At 51.5% G+C, this 24,922-nt stretch overlaps 1 protein-coding gene across 3 annotated transcripts in view; it reads left to right on the top strand.

Annotated features, from left to right (window-relative positions):
- ZBTB7C (zinc finger and BTB domain containing 7C) overlaps positions 1 to 24,922 on the top strand; it is a 165,099-nt gene that overhangs the window by 46,505 nt on the left and 93,672 nt on the right. For all 3 annotated transcript variants that reach the window (XM_063321050.1, XM_063321049.1, XM_063321048.1), the window contains one exon: positions 23,813 to 23,911. The gene's annotated coding sequence lies outside the window, so the exon portion shown is untranslated. The remainder of the gene's footprint in view (positions 1 to 23,812; positions 23,912 to 24,922) is intronic.

The following is a 24,922-nucleotide window of genomic DNA, read 5'->3' as shown; positions in this document are numbered from 1 at the left end:
GAGGCGTCGCTTGTGTGCTCGTAGGGTCGAAGGGAGTAGACACACCAACATCGCTTTGCACGAGAAAGAGGAATATAAAAATAAACCTCATTTTTATTTTGAGAGCTGCCGGTGCCGGAGCAGCCGCAGCAGGATGCTGGCCTGGGATGCTTTGGGTTCAGCTGTGCTCCAGCATATTTTTTTTATTTTTTTTTTTAACGCATTGACTTTATATCAGGGGATTTTGTGCCAAATGAGGTACGGTTTGCCGGTGGCAATCTTTGCTGTGTGCCACTCGGGGGTTTGGCTGTCCCCGGCAGCTGGCGCGGAGCCCCTCTCTGAGTCGCAATGGGGTGGAAGGGGCGTCCGTACGCCTGCGTGCTTCGAAACCCCCTTTCACCTCACTGCTGCTGGAGACGTGGACCGAGCCAAGAGGTCTCCAGTGCCGCGGTGGAAGCGGGGCGGCGATGCAGAGTGCGTCAGCGCTTGGCGATCTCCTCCCTGAAACGATTTCCTCTGGTGCCTTCTCCAACCACATCCAGCGACGGGGCAGTAAGGGGCAGCCGCCTTTTCCTGCTGCCCGAGGGTGGGAGGTGAGGTGGGCATCCTGCAAGTCTCTCAATAAAGCCTCAAGCAAGGGTGTCACCTCCTTTCTGCATCCTCCTCCATCCCAGTTGCGTGGTAACACAGGTTTTTGCCTCCCCGCTTTCCTCTCCTTTAACCCCTGGTTGCCACAACCAGCCTCGCCTTCTCGCTCGGAGATCAGCGAGCCGATCTTTTATCTTTTTTTTTTTTTTTTTTATCTACCCATTGAAAGGTGGGAAGGAGGCAAGGAAAGGAGAAAAAGGAGTGGGGAAAGGCATCTTCGCGATTGTTGGGGCGACTGTTCGGGTTCTTTCCACTGCCCCGAGGGGAGAGCGGGACGTCAGGGCGAGCGTGGGAAAACCCCGGCCGGCATCCCCCCCCCAGCGCCTTCCGTCGCACCGGTGAGGAGTCAGGCGGAGTTTAGCCAGCGTTATATTGACACAGAAAAACATACGTGATGCGGAAGCAAACTGGCCGCGAGGTGGAATGACCATTTTTTGCGTCGTCTCTTTTTCTTTCTCCCTCTTTTACACCTCAGTAGCACGCGTCGGCGTTGTCTGGGGGGGTCCGATCTGGGTGCTCGGGTCATTTTATGGCTGTTCTTGCTGGTTTTTTCATGGGAGTCGAGAGATTTATGCGCATCTTCGCAGATCTGGGCCTTTAGATAATAAGTTAAGTGCACGCCCACGCAGGCCGCCACGGAAGCATCTTATAACCCCTGTGTAGAAAAATATTTCCTTTTCATTGTAGCAGTAAAGCTGGCATTTCTGAGAGGACTGATGGCGTGAAGTGCCTGACTCCCACCCAAGCAAATAAGAGTTGAGCACGTTATTCTTTCCGAGACCCTTTATAGAAAACTCTTTGGTGCGTGTGTCTGTGCTGACGGTAGATTGCGGGGGGAGAGGAGGCAGCTGGAGCTTGGGTAGTTTCCTGGTAGCTGCTTTTATTGGTGGCTTTGAAATATTTAGACATCCTCCTGGAGCTCCTGTGCTGGGAAAAAATCATCTAGCCAGCGCTGGGCAAAGCAAGGCTGCCTTGTGGTGCTCGATGAGGGGGATGCTGAGGTCCATCCCTGGCTTTCCTTGGATCACTGACTCTCCCCAGGGTACCTGTGGGGCTCGAAGTCCATTTTGGGTAGCCCTGTGCTGAGGTTGCAGCTCTGGTTCCCCATCCTGCTGCCTCCAAGGGCTACATCTCCCCTGGAAGAGCTTTGCACCATGGTGGTGATGGTGACATCCCTTCTGGTCTTCGGCTGGGCTCCTGATCTTCTGCAGTGAGGTCCCTTGTGCTCAACGTGCTCCGACAGGGATGGTTTGGTATCAGGGCTTAAGACTTAGAAGCAGCCCCAGAGCGTTGTCTTGCTCTGGGTAACGCCAAGGGATGTTACGTGTAGACACCAGGAGGAGATCCTTGAAAGTACTTTGAAGCCAAAGGGAGAGAGGGGAGGAATAAAATCAAAATAAGAGACTGTTTTGTCCCCTCCCCAGCCAGCAAAGCAGCATTAATGAAATTCTGCAGAGGGCAGAGGGAGGGCAAGCCAGCGCAGTCAGCAAAAAATGAATCCGGCTGGTTGTAACATAAATATCGAGGGGGATGGAGGAAGCTGGAGACGCTGCCCTGCCCTGTGCCATGCCAAGCGTTGCGATTTAAGCCTGCGGTGTCCTAGTTAGGAGAGCAGCCGTCCGCTGGCGTGCACGCGGGCACGTGCACGCTCATAGAATCATCAAATGGTTTGGGTTGGAAAGGACCATTCAAGGCCATCTAGTCCAACTCCCCTGCCACGAGCAGGGACATCTTCAACTAGATCAGGTTGCTCAGAGCCCCGTCCAGCCTGACCTGGAATGTTTCCAGGGATGGGGCATCTCCCACCTCTCTGGGCAACTCATTTCAGTGAAATCTGCCCCTGGTCTGGCCAAGGTCTTTCGCTCTTTGATGTCCTAGGATGCTGTTTGTCCTTCCGTGTCCTCTTCTCCCGCCCCCATGGCCCACCTTCTATTTTGGAAGCTGCTGCAGATGCAGTGATGTTATAGTTTTGCTGTGCCTTGGACGTGGAGAAGAATGACTTTTTCTTTGTTTCGCTGCAGCCATCTGGTGTGTAGGGATCATGGGTGAAAGCTGCAAAATTTAGAGCCAGATGTCCAGAGCCGCAATGCTCAGGAATGTCTGGAATGGAGGGGTTTGGGTTCTGGCTTGAATTTCTGATTGAAGGAAATGAAGGATTGAATGCTACAAGTTGGCATGAAGGTTGAGAAGAAAAGGAGAGCGTGACACATGTGGCTGGACTTCATGGTGCAGGAACATCTTGGCCAACGTGCACCCCAATGTGGAAGAAGGTAGGAAGAACCCATAGGAAGAAGGCTCAATGGATGAGGTCCCTCAGGGCTATAAAAACCGTAGAATGGTTTTGGTTGGAAGGGACCTTAAAGACCATCTCGTTCCAACCCCCTGTCATGGACAGGGACGTCTTCAACTAGATGAGGTTGCTCGGAGCCCCGTCCAGCCTGATCTTGAACATGTCCTTGGAGATTTCAGACAGACAGAAATATCAAACCATGACTGGTGTGGAGAAGGGGAGCAGGGAGCGGTTTATTCGTTGTCTCTTTTCTAACCCAGAAACGAATGGCTGTGAAATGAAATTATTTGGCAGCAGGTTCAAGGCAAACAAAAGGAAATAGTTTTTCACGCAGCGCGTAATTAAAGTGGGGTGCTTGTTGGCACCAAGTATTTTGGAGGCCAAAGATATAAAAGGGTTCGAAAGGCAATTAGACGAATTCAAGGCTCAGCGAGGGCTGTTAGCTCTAGGGTTCAGATGCAGCCTCCAGCCTGGGAACCTCTCACAGGTGGGATGGATGGTCAGCAGCTGGTTGGGTTGAGTGGGAAGGAAGCACCTCCGTATGTTCATACGTTTCTGTACATTCCTCCTGCATATCCCATGTCAGCCACTGTTAAAAACAAGACATGGGGCTTTCTGAAGGTGTGTCTTCCCATGGTGCAGGCCTGAGTTGATGTGTTGTGGTCCCATGTAGGTTACCCATCTCTTACACGGTGTCCTGCAGTGGGACTCAGTCCTTCAGGTGATCCCTCGTGGTCCCCAGGTTCCTGTAGCTCTGACAAACGCTTCCTAAGGCTCCGAGGCCCACCACTTAAACCTATTTCCAGTCTCCTGCTCAGCTTTTTAAACTCCCCATTGATCTGAGCTTGCTGCTCAGCTCCTCTTACTTCTGCTGGAGAGCACAGCACACATGGACTAGGAGAAGGAAGGGCTGGCTGATACGCGACCGCCTGAGCCTGAATAAAGCTGCCATTGGACCCCATGAGGTGGTTTGCCCATCTCTGGTGTTCAGTGCCATGCTGGTCTTTCTACAAGCTGGAGGCCAGCAAGGGGGTTGACCTCGAGAGGGGAAGAGGTTTCTGAGGGCATTTGCCGTTGTTCTAGCGCTTTCAGGTTTGCGTTATTAAAAAAAAAAATTAGCGAAGAGCATTTTGCCAATGTGCATTTGCTATTCCATTCAGTGGAAGCAGAATTAGCTCAACGCTGGCCGTTATGTGAAGCCCCTGCCAACCTCAAAGGACCTCATTCAATATGCAGTTTGTTTCAACGATTAGCAAGCCGAAAGAGCGTCTGGCATGTCAACTGTGTGCTAGGACAAATGCCCAACGTGAGGTCCTGCACTGGCAAGCAACAGTTCAGAACAAACAAACAAAAATATCCCTTTCAGTCAAGAGATCTGCTGTTGGGTTGTCTCCAAATGCCTGTACATTGACACAATACGGGTTTTTTTTCTCATGGTGTCCCTCCAGAGTTGGCCTGTGCAGCAAGAAAAGCCGCTCTGCTGTGTGCATCGTTAGTTGATTCCCAACTTCTAAATCGCATCTGGTGTAGCTGTCAAACGTGCCATGTCTTGGCTGTCGCTGTAGCGTGGTGCAACCTCGCGCTAAAGCCGAACCTGCTCATCATTACAGGTGGCCCAGAGAAGTTGTGGATGCCCCGTCCCTGGACAGGGGTGTTCAAGGCCAGGTTGGCCAGGGCTTGGAGCAACCTGGGTCTAGTGGGAGGTGTCCCTGCCCGTGGTGGGGGGTTAGAACTAGATGATCTTGAAGGTTCCTTCCAACCCAAACCATTCTGTGATTCTGTGATCCTCCACCTTGTGCTAAGCTGTGGAGCGCTTGGAGGGGAAGGGTTGGGGGAAGATGTGGGGCATCATTCCAAAGACTGGTGCTCTTAAGCCTATGATGATGATGCTTCTTTACCACTGGGTTAATGTCGGGTCTTGTGCAGGAGAAAAGAAGTTCCCAGGTTGCCAATCAGCTTGAAAACACAGGGTGGAAAGGGAAAATGGCTTTTCACTCCTATCTTCTCATCTGACGTAGGAAATGATGCTGACGGGGAGGGAAGCCACAGCAGCATGTTGCCATTCTGCAGGGGACCGCCCTGTCCCCTGGTGAGAGGTGTGGGAAGGACGGCGGTTCCTTTCCTGAAGAAATATTTTCAATATTTTCTTAAAATGCATGAAAAAAAAAAAATAAACTTTGGGGTCAATATCGTTGAAACGTCAGTGAAAGGGAGAAGACCTCTTTGCTGGATGTGGAGGCAGGCTTTCATGGTAGAGCGTAGACTTGGTTGACGTTTTCGTGTTTTATTGTCTAAGGCAGGGTTGACCCAGTGGCGGTTGCCATTTGGAGCGTGTGGATCCTCGTGGCAGGGGTTATGGGTTGTCCTGCTGTCAGATGTTATGACTGTTGAGGGAACGACCCTTTTGATGGAATAAAGAGAAGATGAGTGGTTGACTAACCAAACGAGTTCTGTAGCCACTTGCTCGGCAAGCGAACGATTGATTTCTTTCTCGTGAGGGTTTTAGGGCGCTCTTCTGCATTCAGCTTTGCTGGAAAGTTAAAGGGAAGAGGGGGAGAAAGATGAAATTTCACAGTCAATCCTTGAAGATTTTCCCCTGAAGCTTGCGTAGGGATCTCTGGAAGGTCAGTGACAGCTTATCATAGACTCATAGAGTGGTTCGGGTTGGAAGGGACCTTAAAGATCATCTAGTTCCAACCCCCCTGCCCTGGGCAGGGACACCTCCCACCAGCCCAAGTTGCTCCAAGCCTCATCCAGCCTGGCCTTGAACGCAGCTCCTGCTGTGGCGAGATGGACTCATATCCCTTTCCCCCACGACGTCCCCGTAGATAACCCCGGCTCCAGACCCTGCCGTCGCGGTACAGCTGTGCGAGTGGCAAAGTGGAGAGGCGAATTTTTATGGGCTGGCCGAGCCTTCCGCTCTCCCCGCGTTTTTGGCAAAGGAGGCCGCAATTCAACGCGCGGCATCTGCCGCGGCGCCCGGGCCTTTTGGCATTGCATGAAAAGCGAAAGCGAGTCACAAGGCCAAGAGGGTGGGGTGGTTAGGGCTGGATGCAGCCTCAGGAGGGGTGGGAGGCAGGTCCCGTCGCCTCTCCGTAGCTCCCGTTTTCCCTTCTTCTCCGTGTTGGTCTGTGTCGGACATCCCAGCAGATCGTGCCCTCTGCAGATGGGCTTTGACCTTGGCTGCCACCCAGGCTGGCTCTGCTGGGGCAGGTAGACGTAGGAGGAATTCAGAGCCTTGCAGACCAGCAACCAGCCCTTAAGCATTTTCTAAATATTATGAGGTGCCATTTCAGCCTGATAACTACTTTTTTTTTTCCCACCGTAAAAAAAAAAAAAAACCAAACAAAACCCCCAAGTCGATAATTCGGGGTTGCGGGAATCTGCACTTGCGTTCGCTTGGGGTAACTTCAGCTGAGCTTGTTGAAGTCTCTTAATCCGTCCCCAAAACTCCTGAGCTCAGAAAATAAAAATAAAACGGTGATAGCAACAAGCCCGGTGTGCCCCGTGGGAGAAAAATGGGGCAAACAGCAAGAGTTCGGGGATTTTTTTTATTTATTTTTATTTTTATTTTTTTTTGATCTTGTAGCTTTGACGTGATTCACGGAAAATAAACGTGCTACAACTTTAAGGCTTTGCCTGCGGCGCTAAATATAAGGGTGTGCTGGCTCCACACTGACGCTTTGTTTAGGGATACAGGCATTTATTTTCTGGGGTGGGTTTGGGCTTTATTTCTCCCCCCCCCCCCCCCCAGTTTATTTTTTTGGTGCATCTCCACCGTGAAATAACCAACGGTTTTAAGCGAGCGGCCGCGGAGCATGCAGGAGAGATGCCTCCGAACTTTTTCCCGGCGGCAAATTAAAGGGTTGGGACTTCACCAGATCCAAATTTCCACTTTCGCGGAAGTGCCGCGCGCTGTCGTCTGGTGGGGGGGATGACGAGGGCAGGGATGAAGGCTTAAACCTGACTTTCGGGAGCCCCCAGCCTGGTTGATGTTAAACCAGAGGCAGCCGGTCTTTGCACCCAGCCGCGGGCTTGGGGATGATCAGCCCTGAGCGGGTGATTCTTCTTTTCCTAAATATTTTTTTTTTTTTTTAGCTGAAAACTCCGCGGAGTTGGTAAAACTCAGCGAGGTGATGGCAGGGTGTGTTTTCAATCAGCGTTTGCTCAGTCTAAACTTAGTCCCTGACTTTTCTTTTTTTGTTTTTTTTTTTTTTTTTTTTTGAAAGAGAAGCCAGTTTCATCTTCATTTTCTATAATCAACTGTTTATTTTATTAGCTTTTTCAAAAAAAAAAAAGCAGCTGCATTTCCCCTGATGCCTGGCCACCTGTTTCATCCGAGCTGCTGAAGGTCTGAGCTCTTGCTCCGCTCGTGCAGAGCAGATTTCGTTTCAACGAGCCAAAAGAAACGACGCGACTGTATCTACTAAAAAGGGCAAAAAAAAAAAACAAACCCAAAACCCCAAACCCCACATGCTGTGCTATTTTGGTAGGAGCTAATTACGCGTCCTACAAATTACCGTTGGTTATGAACATCGTCCGTCTGTCTGGATGACAATGTCCTGCTTTCAGACCACCGCTAATACACTTAGAGGCAGGGATAATACCCGTCGAACTCCAAAGCGTCTCCTCTTTTCCCGAGCCCTGATTTATTCCTACCAGCAAATGTCGCGTATAAGTGGAAGTTTTATGGCTGTATAATTCACAGACTGTTAGGCATCTTATTAGGAAGGACTCGGACTTTTTAAAAAATGACTTGAGGTTGTTCCTTTGGTATCTGGAAACTATCAATTCTCTAGATTTTCTTCCTTGCTGGCTTTCTCTCTTCCCCCCCCCCTTTTTTTTTTTTCCTTTTCTTCCTCCCCCCTTTTTCTTTCTCCTTTTTCTTTTTTCCTCCTTTTTCTTCCCCCCTTTTTCTTTTTTGCCTTTTTTGTTCACCTTCCCGTTTCGTTTCCTTCTTTCTTTCTTATTCTCTCTTTATTTCTCCTTTTTTCCTCTCCCCCTTTTTTCTTTCCTCTCCCCCTTTTTTTTCCTCTCCCCCTTTTTTTTCCTCTCCCCCTTTTTTCTTTCCTCTCCCCCTTTTTTCTTTCCTCTCCCCCTTTTTTTCTTTCCTCTCCCCCTTTTTTCTTTCCTCTCCCCCTTTTTTCTTTCCTCTCCCCCTTTTTTTCTTTCTTCTCCCCTTTTTTTTCTTTCCTCTCCCCCTTTTTTCTTTCCTCTCCCCCTTTTTTCTTTCCTCTCCCCCTTTTTTTCTTTCCTCTCCCCCTTTTTTCTTTCCTCTCCCCCTTTTTTTCTTTCCTCTCCCCCTTTTTTTCTTTCCTCTCCCCCTTTTTTCTTTCCTCTCCCCCTTTTTTTCTTTCCTCTCCCCCTTTTTTCTTTCCTCTCCCCCTTTTTTCTTTTCTCTCCCCCTTTTTTTCTTTCCTCTCCCCCTTTTTTTCTTTCCTCTCCCCCTTTTTTCTTTCCTCTCCTCCTTTTTTTCTTTCCTCTCCCCCTTTTTTCTTTCCTCTCCCCCTTTTTTCTTTCCTCTCCCCCTTTTTTCTTTCCTCTCCCCCTTTTTTTTCCCTCTCCCCCTTTCTTTTTTCCCTCTCCCCCTTTCTTTTTTCCCTCTCCCCCTTTTTTTTTTCCCCTCTCCCCCTTTTTTTTTTCCTCTCCCCCTTTTTTTTTCCTCTTTTCCTCTCCCCTTTTTTTTTCCCCTCTCCTTCAGTTTTATTTTTATTTCTCTTTTCTTCTTCCTTTTTCTTTCTGTCTTTCCAGTAAAGAGCAAGTTGAACCGAGGATTTACTCAGCTTTCGGTCTTAACCTTCGGGAACGTCAGCTTGGAAATACCGCTTTGAAACCATGGTGAGGACTGTGGTTCTGTAAATACTTGGAGATTTAGGTTAGATTAGATTATTAGATTAGATTAGATTATTAGATTAGATGATCCGTAAGAATTTTCCCACCTACAGCATCATGAGCACATTCAGCGTTTTGATATTTTGCAGATTTTCTGCCAGCTGTAATAGAAAGCAGTAATTTGCACTCCCTCTCCGTTCGTGCTTCGGGAAGAGGATAAAATCCCAAATTATTCCCACGTGTATCCCTATCTTTCTCGCACGCTTCTCTGAGGTGTGGTATGGCAGGCTCACTGGGAACTGCTTTGCAGGCTGCTGTGCCATCGAGAAGCTCCGGTTGCTGTTTTCTGGCTGGTTTTGAGGAAGGAGCAGGGGAGCACCACGAAGGGCCGTCTGCCCGTCAGAGCAGCGCTCCGTTCACTCCTGCATCCCGCTGCCCTCCCACCCCACGGGTCACCACGCAGCGGTGGGTCATGCCCGCGTCTTGACCTGTGGTGGTCTTTTTAGGGGGCGTTTAAGGAATGCCCGAAGGAGGTGTCGCCGGATGCGAGGTCGCGCTGGGGCTCGTGGGGAGGGGTGAGAGCGGGGTGAGGCCCCTGGTCCTCCGAGCTGGAGGTGTGTGGATGTGCTGGTTGAATCCCAGAGCACAAAGCCCAGCGGGCAGCTTTCTCCTCTCCTCCAAGCCCTCGCTGGACCAGAGTGTCCCTTGCAGCCACAGCAAAGGCAGGTTGTGAGCTTTCCAGCTGCGGGACTCCAGAACAGATGTTGTCTTGTCCCACTTTCACACCACCCATGGTTTCCTTTCCAATTTTCCTGAGTCTCCTGTTTCACAAATGGGATTGAAAGACGTCCGTGAGGGCAGGTTGGTTTTCACCGTCTTTGCTGCCTGGCACGTTCCTGTTAGAGAGTGTCTGGTCGGCATTTCTGCAGCGTCTCTCGCCCATAAAGTGTCCATGCTTCTGCTCTCTGGCATCTTCTCCGTGCCGGAGCAGACGACAGGAGGTGAGCTGCTTTACTGACTGCCTGCAGAAAGAACAGTATGGTGGCCTCATTCCATGCCGAATGGATCCAGGTGTTGCTCCACTTCCATTAAATGTATTAATGGTGAATTCAGAGACCTCTTCCTTGCTTCGCCTCCTTTCTTCTTGTCCGCCTCCTTCCTTGCTTCGCCTCCTTTCTTCTTGTCCGCCTCCTTCCTTGCTTCTCCTCCTCTCTTCTTGTCCTCCTCCTTCCTTGCTTCTCCTCCTCTCTTCTTGTCCTCCTCCTTCCTTGCTTCTCCTCCTTGCTTCTCCTCCTTTCTTCTTGTCCTCCTTCTTCCTTGCTTCTCCTCCTTTCTTCTTGTCCTCCTTCTTCCTTGCTTCTCCTCCTTTCTTCTTGTCCTCCTTCTTCCTTGCTTCTCCTCCTTGCTTCTCCTCCTTTCTTCTTGTCCTCCTCCCTTCTTCTCATCCTCCCTCCTCTATCAGAGCCATTACTGCATACCGGTGCTGCAGCAGGACCTGGGGACGCCTGGGTCAGGTCCCGGTGTGCCAGATGCTGCACAAACCCAGAGCGACGTTCCCAGCTCTGTCTGCCCCATCCGTGAACCTTATCCGATGCCAGAGCTGTCTGCCCCTTGGGCTGCAAAGGCAGCCTTTGCAGAACGGAGACCTCACGATGTCTCAGCAGAGGGGTGGTGTTGGGGGACTCCTGGGGGCTGTTGTGAAGGCTTCTCTCTTCAAGGATGGTGTTAGTTGCCAGGATCGGTCCCACCATCACCTTCCAGCTACTGCTGTGGTGTCTCAGGGTTTTAGGTGGCCAAACAGACCAGCAGCCTTGTTACCTACTCACACGAGGGTGCAAGGAAGGTAGGAAGCACCCATCGTTGTAAAGGTGCTTGCAGAGGGCTCCGTGCGCGGGGAACCATTTTAAACGGGCTTTTATCCGTCGCGGCGATGAGCGCAGGATTTGCCGGGCTGCATCCTCCGATGCTCAGGAGCTGCTTTTGCGTGGTGTTTCCGGTCATAAAACCAAAGCGCCGCGTCTGGAAAGACGGATCGCCGCCAGAGTGTAAGCAAATCTATCGAAAGCAGACAGCTTGCTCATTCACCCGGTGCAACGTGTGTGTCACTCCACCCCTCTCCTGCTTCCCTGGCTGAGGGATAGCTGCCGTCCGGGTGAGGAGGAACACCGGTCCCAACAGTGATGAAGGATTCTTGGAAGCAGCCTGGGCTGATGCCGAAGGATTTAAAAAGCCTTGAGACTCTGGGAAATGGGTTTGTTGGGTCTCTGGGGCTGAAGCAGCTGGGTGATGACAGCGTAAGAGGGGCTGTGTGATAGCTGCACCATGACCTGTGCTGCTGGGACTGGAGGGCTGGAGCCCCTCTGCTGGGAGGACAGGTTGAGAGAGTTGCGGGGGTTCAGCCTGGAGAAGAGAAGGCCCCAGGGAGACCTTCCAGCCCCTTCCAGTCCCTCAAGGGGCTCCAGGAAAGCTGGGGAGGGACTCTGGATCAGGGAAGGGAGCCATGGGATGAGGGGGAACGGTTTTAAACTGGAAGAGGGGAGACTGAGATGAGATATTGGGAAGAAATTCTTTGCTGTGAGGGTGGTGAGCCCCTGGCCCAGGTTGCCCAGAGAAGCTGTGGCTGCCCCATCCCTGGAGGTGTTCGAGGCCAGGTTGGCCGGGGCTTGGAGCAACCTGGTGTGGTGGGAGGTGTCCCTGCCCATGGCAGGGGGATGAGAACTGGATGATCTTCCAAATCTAACCATTCTATGGTTCTGTGGCTGCCTCTCAGCTCCCTGTGCCTTGGGGGCTCAGTCCTCTAGGGACTGAGCCGTGCTCACAGCCACCATGGGAGAGAGGGTGGGATGTTGTCCCCTGGCCTCTCCATGTTTGACCCCATGCCCAGAACGAAGTCAGAGATAACGTGGGTGCTCCATGCCCTGGTGCAAAGATGTCCTGTGTGCATGCGTGAACATCCTGCGGGACATCTGGGTGCCCTGGTCCGGCAGATACCTCGGGCAGGGTTTCTGGGTGAAATGAGGAGGATGATGGAGGAGAGGAGAGACAGACCTAGGCAAGTCCCAGCATGCGGGGAGTGGAGGAGGCATCACCAGCGCATTTCCAACGGGTGGTATCTGGCAGCGTCTGCTCAAGACCGGCCATTTTAAGGCTGCACCAAAGCACAGCAAGCCACTGTGGTCGGCGCGGCCTTGTTGGGGTCCTGGCGGCAAACACGGATGCTCCGGGCAGGAGCTATGGAGATGGCAGCAAATATAAGGGACCCACCACTAAGGCTGCTTGGGAGCTGCTTTGGTAGGACAGCCACAGCAAAAGGAAGGAGCTCTCAAGGCAGTGCTTCTGTTCGGCAGTGCTGTCGCTCCAGTTTTGCTGGCGGTAGCTACGTTTCCCGGAAGGGAGAGCACGGAAGGGAGAAGCCACCCTGTCATCTCAGGTGGCTCGGGCCGCTGGGAGATGCCTTGCTTGAACTGGGAAGCTGTACCCACGTGTGCAGGGAGCCCAGAGGGGATGCCTGGGCCTCCCCCTCATACAAGGACTCGCTCCGAGTGACTTCGTCTCGGTCCGGCTCTGGCAGAAGACGTAGCACCAGAAGAGGGATCCCGAAGGATGCTGGCAGGCAGCACGGGTGGGCTCCCCGAGGCAGGAGGAAGATGATGGGTATAGATGGGAGATGCCGCTTACTTAAAACGAGCCCCACGCTGGTCCCACCAAGCTGGGACTGGCACGAGATGGCACTGAAGTTTCTTCAGGGCTTTTGTCGTTCTGTCTGGGTCAAACCCCCGGAGTAAGAGTGAGGCCCCTCTCCTCCGGCTGACGTTGGCGGAGCTGTGTAATGAATGGTTTCTGGAGCACGTGCATGTAAATCTCTACCTACAGGTCCCTGAACTTTTGGCGGCGGATAGAAATTAAAGGTTGTTTTTATTTGAGGATTGATGAGCTGCCGCTGATGTTGCTCATTTACACCTTTTCCGTCTCCTAATGGAAGGGATGCGGCGTCCACTGGCAAATTGAACAAATTTGCTCTATAGAGCACCCAAAAATGGATGGGAGTGTGTGTATATACGCTGCAGAGGGGGAGCGCGCGCAGACGTGAGCGTTAACATTTCTAAGAAATAGCAATTCTCCTTTGGAAGCTTAAGTGAACACCACTTTCCGGGAAGTTGCCTAATTTAAATCATCTTTGCTCTGTTTTTGTCCTATCCATTATTTCCAGCTGTCAACGTTAAGTGCCGCGAAGACTCTTCAAGAGGCTTCTTTCTGCTTCCCTCTAATAATCCCAGAAACAGGCGCTGGTCCCTTTGTCCGGGGCGCTCTCTGATGGCTCTCAGCGTTCAATTTGCTGGAGAGGAACCACTTTGTGGAACAATAGGACAATCAGCGCGGCAGCGGCTCGAGTGCTGCCATCCTGCCCTTGAAGAGGCGGGAGAGGAGCGAGGTGGAATCATGTTTTGGCCATCGCACTTAATGACTTAGAGGAGAGGCTTTGGTGGCAGCTCAACAAAGGTGACCCTGGCTTGCAAAAATAGATGCTCGCCTTTCATTTGGTCCAAAATTTGTTGGGGTTTAGCGTGATCCTTGGTGCTCAAGGAGAGCGATAAGCTCTGGTGCGCAGGTCTGGATTAGGGCTTGGAGCCTTGAGTTCAACAGGGTGGCCCAAGCCTTGTGTGTCAAGGCCAGGATGAAGTCCAGCAAAGATAAAGTGTTGCCTGACTTTCTTGTCTTGTTGAGGAGTTAGTAGAATCCAGTGACGGGTCTTCCCATTGAGAGCAAATCCTTAGGGCAGTGAAGTACCTCTAAAGAAAAGGTTGGTGAAACACCAGGGACAATAGAATCACAGAATTATAAAATGGTTAGAGTTGGAAAAGACTTTCAAGATCACCCAGTTCCAACCCCCTGCCCTGGGCAGGGACACCTCCCACCAGCCCAGGTTGCTCCAAGCCCCGGCCAACCTGGCCTTGAACCCCTCCAGGGATGGGGCAGCCACAGCTTCTCTGGGCAACCTGGGCCAGGGGCTCACTGCCCTCACACCAAAGAATTTCTTCCCAATATCTCATCTAAATCTCCCCTCTTCCAGTTAAAACCATTCCCCCTCGTCCCATGGCTCCCCTCCCTGCTCCAGAGTCCCTCCCCGTCTTTCCTGTGAGCCCCTTTAGGTGCTGTGGATCCATCCTTGGCAGTCCTGAAGTAGACAAGCATCTCCTGTGCGTCCTTGGGGATCCCTGCTTTGGGCCAAGGGTGAACCAGAAGACTTCTTGAGGACTCTTTTGGCACTTTGATGCTATAGTGCTGATGTCTTCCTTTGGGGCTGTGTAAGGCATCCTATACCTAACTCTAGGTAGCCTCGGGACAACTGTATCCTGCTTTCTCGAGAGGAACACACAATCTCCTGCCGGAGTGGAGGAACACCAAGGCCTCCATCGCCCAAAATATCCAGCGCTCCATGTGACTCCATGCTGGCTTTGTGCTCAGCTTTCCTTATTCCGCTCCAGCTGCTGCCCTCAGCGTCGCCCATCTCCTGCCCCTGGTGCCATCAGTTACTGGTCTGGGTCTGCACTCCCAGTCGCACGTCTCTGCTTCAGAAATTCCCTTTACCGATCAGCTCATGGCAGCTGAAAGTACCTCAGTGATGCCGCACTGGGGGTCAGGAGGCTGTTTCTACGGATCAGCTGAGAATGACTCTGCGCCAACCCTTTTCTAGAGATATTAGGAGGAAAAGAGGTGTAAAGACGGAGTCCGATGTACTTTTGAGGAGCTCCATGCGTTGGCCGTGATTGCTTCCTCATCCAGCCCTCTGGCCCTGGATGTGATGGGATAGAGGAAGGCAGGATAATTGCTTCCGAGTCTCTTTTAATCCTGAAGCTCCATCCTCACAGCCACCGTTGTCAGAAGTTGTTTTGCGTCGGTGTTATGTTGGCCCGTGCTGCGTTTCACGTGCCAGCGCTCTGCTTAGTCCCTTTGCCTGTCGCTTGGCTTTCTTGAGTCCTGCTGGAGCATCTCACAGGTTTTTGTGGCCTTGAAGCCTTATTGAACTTTTTAAGGCACCAACTTTAGGAAGGAAAGAAGTTTAAAAAAAACCAAACAACAAAACTATTAAAAGAAGTGATTTTTGCTCAGTCCCAGGCTCATAAAACCCCACTTAAAGTGGGTTTTGCCTCTAGGGAAGTCCCTGTGCGTGGCCTGTGGATACAGCCGGGTGCTTTCCATGAAGTCCCAGGTCTGGAATTGGGTGGAAAGTTGAAAATCTCAGGAAAAGTGTCATGACAAAATCTGGGCTTGTTTAGCCCATGCGGTTACGGAAAGAAAAATTGCAAACTGGACCCCTGGGCAATCCCAAAGGAAAAGAAAAGAACTCAATGTGTTTCCAAGGGGAAAAAAAACAAAAAACAAAAAAAAAAGCACCGAGCTTTGTGTCGAGGGCGATCTCATGACTTTGGGATGGTCTGCGGAGTCGGCGCTGCAGCTTTTCCTCCTGCCCGCCGGCAGCGCTGGCTGGGGCTGGCTGGCAGTCAGCCGAAACCGTGGTCGGGGAGAGAACTCGCCCTCCGGCTTTTCTTCGGAGGCAAGGAAGGTGGATTGTTTTCCGGCGATGAAATTTCCTATTGAAAAATTGAATGCTTCCTTCTCCCCGCTTGTGAATGGGACGCCCGGGAAGCGGAGCACGCTGGTTCCAATTAACCGGCGCAGCGAGGCCAAGTGCTGCAGTCGGGCGGGAATTTATACCTTTTCATATGTACTTGAAAAGATAAAACCTTTTTTTTTTTTTTCCCCCCCTTTCCTTTTTTATCGTTTTTTTTTTTTTTTATATACGTAATGAATTCAAAGCAGGAGCCCGGCCAGCCAAGCTGCCTTTGATTTGTTCTCATATTAATATTTTATGTCGGAATATGTGCCTAATCGCTCAAATTAGTCAAACTTGCTACCCAAAAAAAAATGGTCCCGAGGAACGCAGGCTCGTTCCTTGCTCCGCTTCACATCATCTCTGGGGATGGCTTGTTTACGTCTGGGATTTTCCTGGAGGAAGACCTACTGGGTAGCGCGTCTGCAGGGAAAGCTCAGAGTGGTTGATATCAATCCCAACCCAAAAGTGGCATCATGAGATCGTCAAGAAGGTAAATCGTATTGTGGGTGTATGAACAGGACGGTTGCGTCCCTTCAGTGGTGCGTGTCCCCCCCCCGCCACGCATCAAATGCTGTAGAGTTGATTTCGGGCTATCCCAGAGAGTCACTGCTTCTCCATTAATGTCCAACGTTTTCACTTGCTTTCTGGGCAACGTTTCCAGGTGGAAAAATACGTCTCTTGAGATACAACGGTGTACGAGCTACAGGGAAGGCGGCAGGACGGGTGTCTATCAACCATGAAGGAAACTGGAAGAGGGCTCAGGAGATCAGGGCTTGAGTCCCACCTCGGGCACAGCTTTTTTGTGTGGCGTGTCTGACAGGGTGTCTGGGTGATGCTTCCCCACCCGTAAAATGCCTCCCATGATGTGTCTGTCCCACCCATTTGAGGTGGGAACTCTTTTGATGTGCCTGAAGTTCAGTGATGCTGCCCTTGCTTGGGGCCGTAATTCACCTACAAGCCAAATACTCGTGGTGAGAGCGGCAAGAAATTTGGGCTATGAGGCTCTTTCTCTTGATCTAATTGATTATAAGAAAACTTGTTTCCAGTGACGGCGATTTCCTGATCCCGTAGTGGTGCATCTGTTTATTAATCCCATCGGAACATCCGGTCTCTCCTGAAGCCCATGCGCGCTTGCTCCCGCAAGTCCTTCAGCAAGGAGCTCTGCAGATCCACCATCTGCTGCAGGGAAACCATCTCTGTTTGCTCATCTTGAACCTCCTGCTGGCTTAATTTGGTGGCCCTAGGTGAGTGAAGGCAGACTGGCAGTAATCGTAAGGTGGTACAGTCGTCCATCCTAGCGGTTGCCCCACTCGATGGCTTGTTTCATCGTCAGGCTGCGGAGCACCAGACTCCTCCAGGCACCCCGGCGGAAGGGAACTGGGAGGGAGCGGAGGCACTGGTTTTAGGGACTTGCCCTGAACCGTGGTCTGTACGTGTAGAACATCATGGGATGTAATATGGCTGGCCGAGGGTAAAAGGGGCAGGTTGGTGAAGGGGGCAAGAGGAAGGAGTGGGACGTAACCGGGACGTAATGGTCATAACAATGCAACATATTCAGTCGATTTTATTTTCAATTCTGAGTGTTAAAAGAAGGTAGAGCTGCTGAATCCAGGGGTGGGGAAGGGCTGGGATCACGTAGCTGCCTGGTTTATTTCTACAGGGGCCTGCACCCGTGCTCCTCATCTAGACAAAGCCATGAGGAGCACCGGCGCTGCTTGCCCCTCCAGGACCCCTTCTCCCCAGACCTTTCCCCGCCTGCGCGGGCAAGGTGGCTGGCCCAATTTACAGGCTGTGAGCGGCGCTGGCTGCGACTGCAGACGGGGCCGTCGGCTCCGGCTTGGCGTGCTGCCTTCTGCAGATATCTGGCAGAGCACAGAGACCTCATTGAGGTGGCTAGTTTGACTACAAACGCGCACCCCTTCCAGGCAGGCGGTGCTGCTCCAGGACCAGCCTCTTGCTTCCCCACGTTCCTCTTGATATGTAAAATGAGGGCGTGCGTCTCTATTATCGTTCGCATCCCAGCGGCACCTACGGGTCTTCGAGCAGGATCCCCGCTCTCCTACGGGGTGGCACGAAGCCTCGAAGCTTGCCCCGAGGAGATGGTAGTCTGCCACAAGGGGCGGTAGCCACATGTAACTAGCTGGAGGAGAACGAAAAAATAATGACGCCGAAGTGGCCACGGGAGATGCGGAGGTCCCACCACGCACGAAGTAGCTTGCAGTATGTGGAGAAGTTGCGTATACCTCTCTACGATTGCGAAAGACGCGCGTCGTTCAGTTGCGTTATTGGGAAATCGTACGCGGTCATTAGGAGGGAGCTAGAATGGAAACACCTGGAGGGGCAGAATTAAGGGTGATGATGCGGCCCAGCCCTGGCGTTTCTTCACTTTGGAGAGCTACGCGGCATAATTTCGTCATAGATTTATATACAGCTAATTGGCCCACAGTTTGATATGCAAATAAAACCATCATAAATATCAGAGAAAGATTTAAGGCGGTGCTTTCCGCTGTCATGCTACGATCCTTGCTTTTCTGGTCAGTCTAATCTACTCGATTACTCCTTTCATCATCTTGTGTTCTGAAGACGTGGTGTCTCTTTCAAAGAACATCTGTCAGACATAGATTAATTAGTTAATTTTTCCGCACGGAATGAAACAAGAAGGGTGGGGAACTCAGAACCCTGAGGAGCAGATGCGGTGCGTGGCCAAGTAATTATTTTGGGGTAGATGTGTCATGCGTGGCCTGAGCTCTGTCAAGGCTCTTGGCAAGAAACAAGTTTCCTACCAGAGATAATCAGTTTATGCTAAAGATGGAAGCGAAATTTTCTTGATGTAGATGATAAAGCATGTGTAGTAGGCACCATTGAGATGTTGCTTCCAGACTGGGCTTTCTAGATCAAGGATGGTGCTGAGGGATGATTTGAATTCAGAAGATTAAGCTTAAATAGTTTAAGAATGGGAGAGAGCATGGATAGAGTCAATATTTTTATGTTCAAGGACAATTTGGAAGCATAGACGACTTTGCTGGTAACATCAAAGGCCGCAGCTAGCTTGGGACACCTGACTGCTTCTCATCTGGTTTACCCCAAAACCCAAATTTATTGGGATTTTTGTGTTGGGATCTTGGGTGAATGTCTCTTACTGTCACGGTGGTTTTGAATCCGATAACTTTTCATGCAATATCAAGAAATAAGTTTTATGTGAGGGGACTTATGCCAGGTGCGTCATCAATATGCGCAGTGGTTTTCTTCCAGTTCAGCCGGAAAAGAGGTTGGTTGTCGCCAAATCCAGTCCTGGCATCATTGTAGAGTGAATTGAAAGAAGATAATGCACCTGTAGATGCGGGACTGGAATTCCCAAAGGGTGTCAGTCATGGTGGAGCACGTCTCTCCATCAGGGAGCTTTGGAAATCCTGCTGAGGCAGGGTCTTCTGTCAAATCCCTCCCTGACACCTCCAGTTCTCCAGGGATGAGGTGTCCACAGGCTCACCAGGCAATCACCAGCCTGGGTGTCCCGTTTCTAACCCCACATGGGAGAGCTGCCCCTTGGTGCTGGACAATGAGGGTCTTCTGTTGGCAGTCAATACATGGCAATGTTCTTTCGGAGGGATGAGTCCTGGATTTCTTCAGGTTGCACCAGAGCTGTGTTTGACTTCCACCATTTGTCTTTACCATCTCTGCCTTTTTTCCATGGTTTTCGATTTGCTCACAAGTTTCCAGTCCTCCTGATAATGAATTGGGTGTGGGCTCCTGACCTATCCCTACAGGAGCAACCCTACTTGTGCATTCCTTTTGGAATAAAGATAAGAGAACACCCCTTATCACTTCTTCCCCTCCACCACCTTTTTGGTTTCTCCTCTTTTCCATCCTCCTCCTTGGCACCCTTTTTCCCTATCCGTTCTCCTGCTGAGCCGAACCCACTGAAGGATGAGCTCTTCCAGGGACAGACAAGCCTGAAGGCTCTAAAGCAGTCTCTGAGTGCCCTGTCTTTTCCCAGAGAGGTCCCTAAGGGTGGGAGGAGGTCTGGAAGTTTAAAGCTGGTGTGAATCTTCAAAGGGAAACGTGGGGTGTTTTTGTTGGTGGATGCTTTGTGTAGTGCGTCTGCCTTTGGAGTCCTCAACACAAGAAGGACATGGACCTGTTGGAGTGGGTCCAGAGGAGGCCACGGAGAGACCCTCTGGAGCCTCTCTGCTGTGAGGACAGGCTGAGAGAGTTGGGGGCGTTCAGCCTGGAGAAGAGAAGGCTCCGGGGAGACCTTCGAGCCCCTTCCAGTCCCTCAAGGGGCTCCAGGAAAGCTGGGGAGGGACTCTGGATCAGGGCCTGTTGTGGTAAGATGAGGGGGAATGGTTTTAAACTAAAAGAGGGGAGAATCAGACTAGGTAGAAGGAAGAAATTGTTTATGCTGAGGGTGGTGAAACCCTGGCCCAGGTTGCCCAGAGAGGTGGGAGATGCCCCATCCCTGGAAACATTCAAGGCCAGTTTGGCCGGGGCTTTGAGCAACGTGATCTAGTGGAAGATGTCCCTGCCAACGGCAGGGGGGTTGGACTAGATGGCCATTAAAGGTCCTTCCAACCCAAACCGTTCTGTGATTCTACGGTTTGTGTCATTAGGCAGTGGACTGCTGGTGGGTCCTCAAAGTTTCAAAAAAACGCATCATTTTCCCCTGTTTTCCCAGCCAAATAATCACAAAACTGGCTGGAGGAGAAAGGGAGAGGATGCTCCTCATCAAGCGGGGATCCGGTGAAATGCTGCATGTCATGAGATTTGTAGTAAAGTCACGACACTGGCAACGCTGGCCTGAGGGTCTTTGTTGGGGCTCGTGGTTTCTTTGCCTTGCCCGATAAAATAAAACCTGCTGAAACGACGGCGCTGAGCTCCCACCTCTCTGTTCTCCTACTTCCAGCCGCTTCTGCTTGAATTATTCATGGTTGGGAAGTGAATCCGCAAAGGGCTCCTGGGATCTGCCCGTGATCCGCGTGAGACTCACCCCTGCTTGGGTCAGGGCATTTTCTCGTCTCCCTCCTCGCGGCCGGGAGCCCGTGGGTATCTCCACGTTGCTCACCGCCCCTTTCTGATTAACCCAGCCATGTATTTATTATTTACGCGGCGTGATTTTTTTCGGCTGTCCCAGGCACCGCGGTATTATCACTGGCTAAGCGGCGAGACTCCCGTGCAAACAGCTGTAGCTGTTGCTTGACAAATCCCCATCGTAGAAATGGTATCAAGGAGCGGCAGAGGCACTGGGAGGGCAGATGTCCTTGTAAATGAAGGCAGCGCTGCCAGCTTCTCACCCAGCGTAGGATGCGTTTCCCCTGCACGTGCGTCTCAGCAGAGCTTCACTGGGTTATTAAATATATATATATATATATGTGTTCTATGTGGTTTATTTTTGTTTTCCACAAGCTCTGCGCTGCGTTGATTTTAATTTTTTTAGAACGTGTTCTGATTTGGTCCTGGAAAGAGGTTTGTAGAACTAGTGAGAAGAGCAGTTTACCGTCAGGCACCTGTTTACTTTGCAATCCATATTATTAGTAGAACGGGCTGTACGCCCACCTCTGCCAGCACACCCACCCCGGGGAGATCTCGGGTCTGCCCTTCCAGTATCATCTACCTCATCCCAACGTACTGTCATAAACCAGTCCGCCTTCTGGGATGAGGACTGGGATGCTTCATTGCCAAGCAGAGCCGGAGCTGATGCTCTGAGCAAGGCAAGGCTCAGCAGAGAGACAGGGACCCCCAGGTGCACTTCTCCAGCTGAGGGGGTAGCTCCGGGTGAAGAAAGCTCAATTTCATAGAATCGTAGAATGGTTTGGGTTGGAAGGGATCTCAAAGATCATCTAGTTCCAACCCCTCGTCCTGGGCAGGGACACCTCCCACTAGACCAGGTCGCTCCAAGCCTCATCCAGCCTGACCTTGAACACCTCCAGGGATGGGGCAGCCACAGCTTCTCTGGGCAACCTGGGCCAGGGGCTCACCACCGGTAAAGAATTTCTTCCTTCAGATCTCATCTAAATCTCCCCTCTTCCAGTTTAAAACCATTCCCCCTTGTCCCATGGCTCCCCTCCCTGATCCAAAGTCCCTCCCCAGCTTTCCTGGAGCCCCTTGAAGGACTGGAAGGGGCTGGAAGGTCTCCGCGGAGCCTTCTCTTCTCCAGGCTGAACCCCCCCAGCTCTCTCAGCCTGTCCTCCCAGCAGAGGGGCTCCAGCCCTCCCAGCATCTCCGGGGCCTCCTCTGGCCCTGCTTCAACAGCTCCGTGTCCTTCTTGTGCTGAGGACTCCAGAGCTGGACTCAGTACTCCAGGTGGGGTCTCCCCAGAGCGGAGCAGAGGGGCAGAATCACCTCCTTCGCCCTGCTGGCCATACTTCTTTTGATGCAGCCCAGGCTGCGGGAGGTTTCTGGGCTGCCAGGGCACATTGCCGGCTCATGTTGAGCTTCTCGTCCACCAACACCCCCAAGTCCTTCTCCTCAGGGCTGCTCTCCATCCAGTCTCCACCCAGCCTGGGTTTGTGCTTGGGATTGCCCTGACCCAGGTGCAGGACCTTGCCCTTGGCCTGGTTGAACTTCACGAGGTTTGCATGGGCCCACCTCTCCATCCTGTCCGGGTCCCTCTGGATGGCATCCCTTCCCTCCTTCCCTGTGTCAACCGTGCCACACAGCTTGGTGTCATCGGCAAACTTGCTGAGGACGCGCTCCATTTCAGCCCTTTGGGTGAAAAAAACCTCCATTTAGGGTACCTGCTTTTATGCTGTAGCCCTAAGGAGGACACGTGCCTTGCCTAGGACACCTACGACATAACTGGAATACAGGAATGAGTTCGTTAAAATGTTCTGCCTCTCTGTATTCTGAAAGGAAGATTTTCTATTAAACCGTAGGGAAATTACTGGCCTCGTTAACTAGCGTAGAAGTAACGAACCACAGCAGGGTTACTCGAGAGATCTGGGTCCTGGCTTTGTAAGGCTGCATTGTTTCTTTAAATGAGAGAAATAATTTAAGCAAACAAACGAACAAAGAATTTCTGGAAATTAAAGTACGGTACGAATGGGATGATTTGCTCGTCTTCTATTTAATGGGAGCAGTGCAGTGAACAATTGCACGGTTGACCTCAGAGATCTATCCATGGTAACTAGTCACAGGAGAGAAAAATAGACAGCCTGCCACCAACTTGGTATTAAAGTTATATTTTCCATTTTTTCCACGGTTGTGGGCCAGTCGGGGACTTTCCGTGAGTAGTCAGCATGGCAGAAATCCCCTTCTGCTCCGTTGCAGCCACCGCTGCTGAGAAATGAAAGGTTGGATGCTGGTTTTGGCTTTAGTGGCTTTTGGTCCCAGTTTCCAGTGGGATCACGCTGGGGCAGATCCTTCCTGCTGAAGGCATCCTGCTGGACCAGGGCTATGGGTGGGTGATGCCCCCTTGTCCCTTCCGCCCCATGGTCGGGGCTTGCTTGTGATGGGGTCTGGTGGAGGAACCTCACCTTTGGTTTCATCGCCGCTACAAGCTCCTGGATGTTAAATCCTGGACTGGTTTTGGGGTCTGTGCAACGATCCGTGCAGCTCTGGGCAAGTCCTGCAAGAGTCTGGAGGAAGGACAGAAAGACGCTGCCAGGCTGGAGTTCATCCAGAAATAAATAAACCAGAAATACTGGGCCTTCGGACTCCATGGTCTGTTCCTCAAAAGACATTTTTGGATGGGATCACTGTGCTTTTGTTCTTCCATTAGGCAAATGAGGAGAGCGCATTGTTTTCCTCCCCTCATCTGTTCCCCTTACAGGGAAAGGAGGAGGAGGACTTGGCCACCCCGAGCCGAGCGTCTCGGGAGACCTCCCAGAACAAAGGGCCGTACGGAGAAAAGTGCCGTCATCCTGTCCCCGTCATCCTCTTCCCTCCCTTCACCCTGCTCTTGGCACGGCCGTGCCTGCCCGGGGCTGGAGCGCCACACGTCACTGCCAGCCGGCAGGGAGCACGGAGGGGTGTTCCTAGGCTTCCTCCCTGGAAACCAGGCAAACTTCTCTCCAGGTTTATCGCTCCCCGTAGACTTGGCAAAGCAACGTTGGAGGTTGTCTCCTGCCAGGGAGGTGTGTCAGCTCGGGGATGGTGTCGACAGTGCGCGTGTCCATGTGCGATGGCTTGGATAAAGCAGTACCCCTGAGAAACATCATCTTGATGTTCCTGGATGTGGACCAAAGCTCTGTGGACGCATCCGTCTTGGTGTCGTTTCTCTCCCGTGTGCTGCAGGCATCCATCCCTGATCTGCACAGAAAGCCTGGGGGTTGGAGAACATCTCCCCAGCCATGGTCTGCATCATCATTGCATTAGCTTCCCATACAGGAATACGGGGCTGGCACGTGGAGCTGGGATGTTTGTTGTTTTGGTTTTGAGTTTTTTTTGATTATCAGTTGCATAGGTTCTTCACAAAAGACTGGACTAAGACCAACCTATCTTGTTTTGCCCAGGCTCCAAGGCTGACCCTGCTGAGACCCCCTGAGATACTGAACCCTATGGGAGTGGAGACCACTTGACTGCACTCAGCACCTTTCAGGATCAAGCCCTAGGTAATTATGCTAATTCTTTCCCTGGACGATGGGTGAAATTTGATGTTCTGGGCTACATGGACCAACTGAAATCACATTCCTAGTTGTCCGTCCCATGAATCCATGGATTTCTTTTTTTTCCCTCTGAAGGTTGTTATTTTGTAGATCGGTGTCTCGGCACTACAATAATAACCACTGTTCCCTCAAAAATAAAACAATATATCTCCTTTGCTTCCAGAGGGGGAATCGTTGAATGCTTTGGGTTGGAAGGGACCTTTCAAGGCCATCTAGTCCAACGCCCCCTGCCATGAGCAGGGGCACCTTCAACTAGATCCGGTTGCTCAGAGCCCCGTCCAACCTGGCCTGGAATGTTTCCAGGGATGGGGCATCTCCCACTTCTCTGGGCAACCTGAATGGCTGGATCACCGTTCCGGCAATGGTCACCGGCTCTTCTGCTTGGGAAGTTTTCCTGAACTGGACTTGCAGAAAGCTGTAAAAACCAAACCAAACCAAACAAAAGTTTTCACTTCCATCGGAATCAGTCAAAAGCTTAAAATATCAATACTTGTTGGCAAGGATGCTTGTTCAGGTCCGGCTTTTAAGAAGGGCTCAAAACCCACAGCTGCAGGAGCCTGCTTTTCAAAATAAACCTAGCAGTTGTTTTCTGCAGAAAAAGAAATTGTGAAAATCCGTTTTACCCCTGTTCGCAGCAGCTGCATTCTCACCTCCGAACCTGGCCTCTTTGTCGTGCCTCTGAGAAACTTTAAAACTTTGCTCCAGGGTGGATAGATGGAAATCAAAGAGCCTAGGGCCAAGTGGTGCCTTGCTCTGCATCCTCGTGGAGATGTGGTGTCACCCCGGTGCCTTGGCCAAGTGGCCCTGGGCAGGAGTTGACCCGAGATTTCTTCTTCCAACTCCCGAGGCCAGCTCAAACTCAGAGCGTGAGCTTGAGAAGCGAGAATCCCAGACCGGCAGGGGTCGGAAGGGACATCTGGAGATCGTCTAGTCCAACCCCCTGCCAAAGCAGGTTCA

This window comes from Chroicocephalus ridibundus, chromosome Z (assembly GCF_963924245.1).
Source record: "Chroicocephalus ridibundus chromosome Z, bChrRid1.1, whole genome shotgun sequence".
NCBI classification, from domain to species: Eukaryota; Metazoa; Chordata; class Aves; order Charadriiformes; family Laridae; genus Chroicocephalus; species Chroicocephalus ridibundus.
Note: the sequence above shows the minus strand (reverse complement) of the source record. Positions and strands in the feature narration are given on the sequence as shown.